The sequence below is a fragment of the Eleutherodactylus coqui genome, unplaced genomic scaffold, assembly GCF_035609145.1.
Source record: "Eleutherodactylus coqui strain aEleCoq1 unplaced genomic scaffold, aEleCoq1.hap1 HAP1_SCAFFOLD_304, whole genome shotgun sequence".
Lineage (NCBI taxonomy): Eukaryota > Metazoa > Chordata > Amphibia > Anura > Eleutherodactylidae > Eleutherodactylus > Eleutherodactylus coqui.
In genome coordinates, this window is record NW_027102097.1 from 117,582 (window position 1) to 123,680 (window position 6,099).

Here is a 6,099-nt window from a genome sequence, read left to right on the forward strand (position 1 = left end):
TTGACACTCGGCTCTTCACCAGCCGCCGCAGCTCCCGCCGGCCCGGCCAGCCGGGTCCTCCCCCCTGGCCGGCGCCTGGAGCGTTTGGACTTTGTCATTTTATTCAAAGACCCATCTCTGCCAACTGCCGTGGGCTTCAGCAGTGGCTGCCGCGGGCTGTGCACGGCCTACTAGGGGGGGGTCCCGCCTGCCCGCGCAGGCAGCTAGGACAGGGCTCTCAGCAAGGGCTTGGAGGCGGTGTCAGGGGGGCCTCCGCAGCCCCCCAAGGTGGCTTCCTACACCTCTCGAACGTTGGGGCCCGGCCGCTCGGAGAGCGGGGTCTGCCCGGGCAGCCAGCCGGCCTGTCGGCCCCACGGCCTGGACAGGCGGAGTGGGGACACTCGCGCTCGATGACTCTGCTCCCAGGGAGGTGGCAGAGGGGCGGCCGCGGTGCTTTGACTTTGAGCGGTCCCCACTCCTCAGCACATTGAGAAATAGTCACTTTGTCAAGGACCGCACACCGCTCGTTCCCTTATATGCAAAAAAGGTGTTCGTCCTGACGTTTTGCGAGGCCTTAATTTACCGCCGTCGGCGCTATCAGGGGAAACGGGCCCGCTCCTTCCGCCCTCCTGGAACCGTGCCTCGGCCCGGAGCGACCAGGATCACCCTCATACCGGTTCTCGTGACATACATCGACACTCGGCTCAGCCCCGGCAGCCGCAGCTCCCACCGGCCCAGCCAGCCGGGTCCGCCACCCTGGCCGGCACGCCTGGAGCGTTTGGACTTTGTCGTTTTTTCAAAGACTCATCTCTGCCAACGACTTCAGCAGGGGCTGCCACCTGCTGTTCCCCGCCAATGGGTGTCCTGCCCTGCAACACCGGAGGCTCAGGCAGGGTCAAGAGCAACTGCTGGTAGGTGCACTCAGGGGGCCCTCTGCAGCCGCCCAGGGCCACCTCTGCAGCCAGCACACTGCTGCCAACAGCCCGCTCCCCGTCACCCCCCCAGGCCCCTCTGCATACATCTGCCGGGGGTGCTTTTTTGACTTCCCCCATTTTGGCCAATGGGAAAATGCCAAGGGGAAAACCTCCAGAGTCAGGCCGACCTCATGGAACTCAAGCCCGGCCTGGAGCCACCGGTCTGTCCCCTTCCCGGTTCTCAGGGATTTTTGGACTTGTGATTTCCGTGATTCGTCTCTTCGAACTTTGTTGGACTACAATGGGGGGCGACCGGCGGTCCGTGCCCAGCCTCCAGGGTGTCCTGCCCTGCAACGCCAGAGGCGCGGGCAGGGTCTTGACCGACTACTGTTGGGTGCTCCTAGGGGGCCCCTCCACACCCCCAGGCCCACCTCCAGGGCCTCCCTCCCGGCCCCTGGAGCAGCCAGCGCCCCCTCGCCGTCAACGCTCTCCCCCCGTTGGGACTTTGAAACTTTTTTCTGACCGTGCAAGCTTCGTCAAACGGCAAGGGGGCAGCCGGCGTTCTGTGCCCGGCCTCCTGGGGTCCTGCCCGGGCACATCGGAGGCTCAGCCTGGGTCTTGAGCCACCACTGGTAGGTGCACTCAGGGGGCCCTCCGCAGACGCCCATGCACACCTCTGCAGCCAGCACACTGCTGCCAAACAGCCCGCTCCCCATGACCCGCCAGACCCTCTGCATACATCTGCTGGGGGTGCTTTTTTGACTTCCCCCGTTTTGGCCTATGGGGAAAAGCCAGGGGGAAAACCTCCAGAGTCAGGCCGACCTCCTGGAACTCCAGCTCGGCCTGGAGCTACTGGTTTGTCCCCTTCCCGGTTCTCAGGACATGCATTGACACTCGGCTCAGCCCCGGCAGCCGCAGCCCCCGCCGGCCCAGCCAGCCGGGTCCGCCCCCCTGGCCGGCGCCTGGAGCGTTTGGACTTTGTCATTTTCATGACTCGTCTCCTCAAACTTTGTCCGACTGCAAGGGGGGCTGCCGCAGTCCGTGCCCAGCCTCCAGGGGTTGTCCCCGGCCCCTGGAGCAGCCAGCACCCCCTCGCCGTCAACGCTCTCTCCCCGTTGGGACTTTGAAACTTTTCTGACCGCGCAAGCTTCGTCAAACGGCAAGGGGGGGCAGCCGGCGTTCTGTGCCCGGCCTCCTGGGGTCCTGCCGGGGCACATCGGAGGCTCAGCCAGGGTGTTGAGCCACCGCTGGCAGGTGCACTCAGGGGGCCCTCCGCAGCCGCCCATGCCCACCCCTGCAGCCAGCACACGGCTGCCAACAGCCCGCTCTCCATCACCCCCCAGCCCCTCTGCATACATCTGCTGGGGGTGCTTTTTTGACTTCCCCCATTGTGGCCAATGGGACAATGCCAAGGGGAAAACCTCCAGAGTCCTGCCGACCTCCTGGAACTCCAACCCGGCCTGGAGCCACCGGTTTGTCCCCTTCCCGGTTCTCAGGACCTGCATCGACACTCGGCTCAACCCCGGCAGCCGCAGCTCCCGCCGGCCCGGCCAGCCAGGTCCGCCCCCCTGGCCGGCACGCCTGGAGCGTTTGGACTTTGTCATTTTTTTCTCCAAGACTCGCCTCTGGCACATGCCGTGGACTTCAGCGGGGGCTGCTCCCCGCCTCCTGGGTGTCCTGCCCGGGGAACTTCGGAGGCTCAGCCTGGGTCTTGGGCCCCTACTTGTAGGTGCACTTTGGGGGCCCTCCGCAGCCGCCCAGGCCCACCCCTGCAGCCGCCACACAGCTGCCAACAGCCCGCTCTCCATCACCCCCCAGCCCATTGCACACATCTGCCGGGGGTGCTTTTTTGACTTCCCCCATTTTGGCCTAAGGGGAAAGGCCGGGGGGAAAACCTCCAGAGTCAGGCCGACCTCCTGGAACTCCAACCCGGCCTGGAGCCACCGGTTTGTCCCCTTCCCGGTTCTCAGGACATGCATTGACACTCGGCTCAACCCTGGCAGCCGCAGCTCCCGCCGGCCCGGCCAGCCGGGTCCGCACCCCTGGCCGGCTCGCCTGGAGCGTTTGGACTTTGTCATTTTCATGACTTGTCTCCTCAAACTTTGTTCGACCGCAAGGGGGTGTGCCGCGGTCCGTGCCCAGCCTCCAGGGGTTGCCCCCGGCCCCTGGAGCAGCCGGCACCCCCTCGCCCTCAACACTCTCTCCCCGTCGGGACTTTGAAACTTTTTTCTGACCGTGCAAGCTTCGTCAAAAGGCAAGGGGGCAGGCTGCGGTCTGTGCCCGGCCTCCTGGGGTCCTGCCCGGGGACATCGGAGGCTCAGCCAGGGTGTTGAGCCACCGCTGGCAGGTGCACTCAGGGGGCCCTCCGCAGCCGCCCAGGTCCACCCCTGCAGCCAGCACACGGCTGCCAACAGCCCGCTCTCCATCACCCCCCAGCCCCTCTGCATACATCTGCTGGGGGTGCTTTTTTGACTTCCCCCATTTTGGCCTATGGGGAAAAGCCAGGGGGAAAACCTCCAGAGTCAGGCCGACCTTCTGGAACTCGAGCTCGGCCTGGAGCCGCCGGTTTGTCCCCTTCCCGGTTCTCAGGACCTGCATTGACACTCGGCTCAGCCCCGGCAGCCGCAGCCCCCGCCGGCCCGGCCAGCCGGGTCCGCCACCCTGCCCGGCGCCTGGAGCGTTTGGACTTTGTCGTTTTTTCTCCAAGACTCGCCTCTGGCACATGCCATGGACCTCAGCGGGGGCTGCTCCCCGCCTCCTGGGTGTCCTGCCCGGGCACATCGGAGGCTCAGCCTGGGTCTTGGGCCCCTTCTGGTAGGTGCACTTTGGGGGCCCTCCGCAGCCGCCCAGGCCCACCTCCTGCAGCCACCACACAGCTGCCAACTGCCCGCTCTCCGTCACCCGCCAGCCCCTCTGCATACATCTGCTGGGGGTGCTTTTTTGACTTCCCCCATTGTGGCCAATGGGACAATGCCAAGGGGAAAACCTCCAGAGTCCTGCCGACCTCCTGGAACTCCAACCCGGCCTGGAGCCACCGGTTTGTCCCCTTCCCGGTTCTCAGGACCTGCATTGACACTCGGCTCAGCCCCGGCCGCCGCAGCTCCCGCCGGCCCCGGCCAGCCGGGTCCGCACCCCAGGCCGGCGCCTGGAGCGTTTGGACTTTGTCATTTTCATGACTTGTCTCCTCAAACTTTGTTCGACTGCAAGGGGGGCTGCCGCAGTCCGTGCCCAGCCTCCAGGGGTTGCCCCCGGCCCCTGGAGCAGCCAGCACCTCCTCGCCGTCAACACTCTCCCCCCGTGGGGACTTTGAAACTTTTCTGACCGTGCAAGCTTCGTCAAACGGCAAGGGGGCAAGCGGCGGGCTCTGCCCGGCCTCCTGGGGTCCTGCCCGGGGACATCGGAGGCTCAGCGGGGGTTTTCAGCCACCACTGGTAGGTGCGCTTTGGGGGCCCTCCGCAGCCGCCCCGGGCCACCCCTGCAGCCAGCACACTGCTGCCAACAGCCCGCCGCTCTCCCACACCAGCCAGCCCCGTCTGCACACATCTGCCGGGGGTGCTTTTTTGAGAAACACTGTCACTTTGTCAAAGACCGCACACCGCTCGTTCCCTTATACCCCGACAAGGTGTTCGTGCTGACGTTTTGCGAGGCCTTATTTTACCGCCGTCGGCGCTATCAGGGGAAGCGGGCCCGCTCCTTCCGCCCTCCTGGAACCGTGCCTCGGCCCGGAGCGGCCAGGTTTACCCTCATACCGGTTCTCGTGACCTGCATTGACACTCGGCTCTTCCCCGGCCGCCGCAGCTCCCGCCGGTCCGACCAGCTGGGTCCGCCCCCCTGGACGGCACGCCTGGAGCGTTTGGACTTTGTCATTTTCATGACTCGTCTCCTCAAACTTTGTTCGACTGCAAGGGGGGCTGCCGCAGTCCGGGCCCAGCCTCCAGCGGTTGCCCCCGGCCGCTGGAGCTGCCAGCACCCCCTCGCCGTCAACACTCTCTCCCCGTTGGGACTTTGAAACTTTTCTGACCGTGCAAGCTTCGTCAAACGGCAATGGGGGGCAACCGGCGTTCTGTGCCCGGCCTCCTGGGGTCCTGCCCGGGCACATCGGAGGCTCAGCCTGGGTTTTCAGCCACCACGGGCAGGTGCACTCAGGGGGCCCACCGCAGCCGCCCAGGCCCACCCCTGCAGCCACCACGCAGCTGCCAACAGCCCGCTCTCCGTCACCCCCCAGCCCCTTCTGCATACATCTGCCGGGGGTGCTTTTTTGACTTCCCCCCTTTTGGCCTATGGGGAAAAGCCAGGGGGAAAACCTCCAGAGTCAGGCCGACCTTCTGGAACTCCAGCTCGGACTGGAGCCACCGGTTTGTCCCCTTCCCGGTTCTCAGGAGATGCATCGACACTCGGCTCAGCCCCGGCAGCCGCAGCACCCGCCGGCCAGGCCAGCCACGTCCGCCCCCCTGGCCGGCGCCTGGAGCGTTTGGACTTTGTCGTTTTTTTCCCCAAGACTCGCCTCTGCCAACTGCCAAGGACTTCAGCAGGGGCTGCCACGGCTGTTCCCCGCCTCCTGGGGTTCATGCCCGGGCACATCGGAGGCTCAGGCAGGGTCTTGAGCAACTACTGTTGGGTGCTCTCAGGGGGGCCCCTCCACACCCCCAGGCCGACCTCCAGGGGCTGCCCCCGGACCCTGGAGCAGCCTGCACCCCCCTCGCCGTCAACACTCTCCCCCCGTTGGGACTTTGAAACTTTTCTGACCGTGCGAGCTTCATCGGACGGGAAGGGGGCGACCTGCGGGCTCTGCCCGGCCTCCCGGGGTCCCTGCCCGGGCCCCGTGGGAGGTACAGGCAGGGTTTCTCACCTACTACCCGTAGGCACTCTCAGGGGGCCCTCCGCGCCCTCAGGCCGCCCTCCCCGGGCTTCCCCCGGGTCCGCGGAGCAGCCCGCCACCCCTCGCCGCACTGTCTCTCGCCCCCCGTCGGGACTTTGAAACTTTTCCCCCCCGTGCAAACCTCACCGGGGGGCAGAGGGAGAGACCTGCGGGCCGTGCCCGGCCTCCCGGGACTCCCTCCGGGCAGCGCGGGCGGCTCGGACGGGGTTTTCAGCGAGTGCTGGGGGGGGTGTCTTCGGGGGCCCCCCGCGGGCCCCCCGGGGCACCTGCGCGGGGTGGCCCCTGCTGCCAGGCACCCACTCCCCATCGACCATCCAGCCCCCCTAC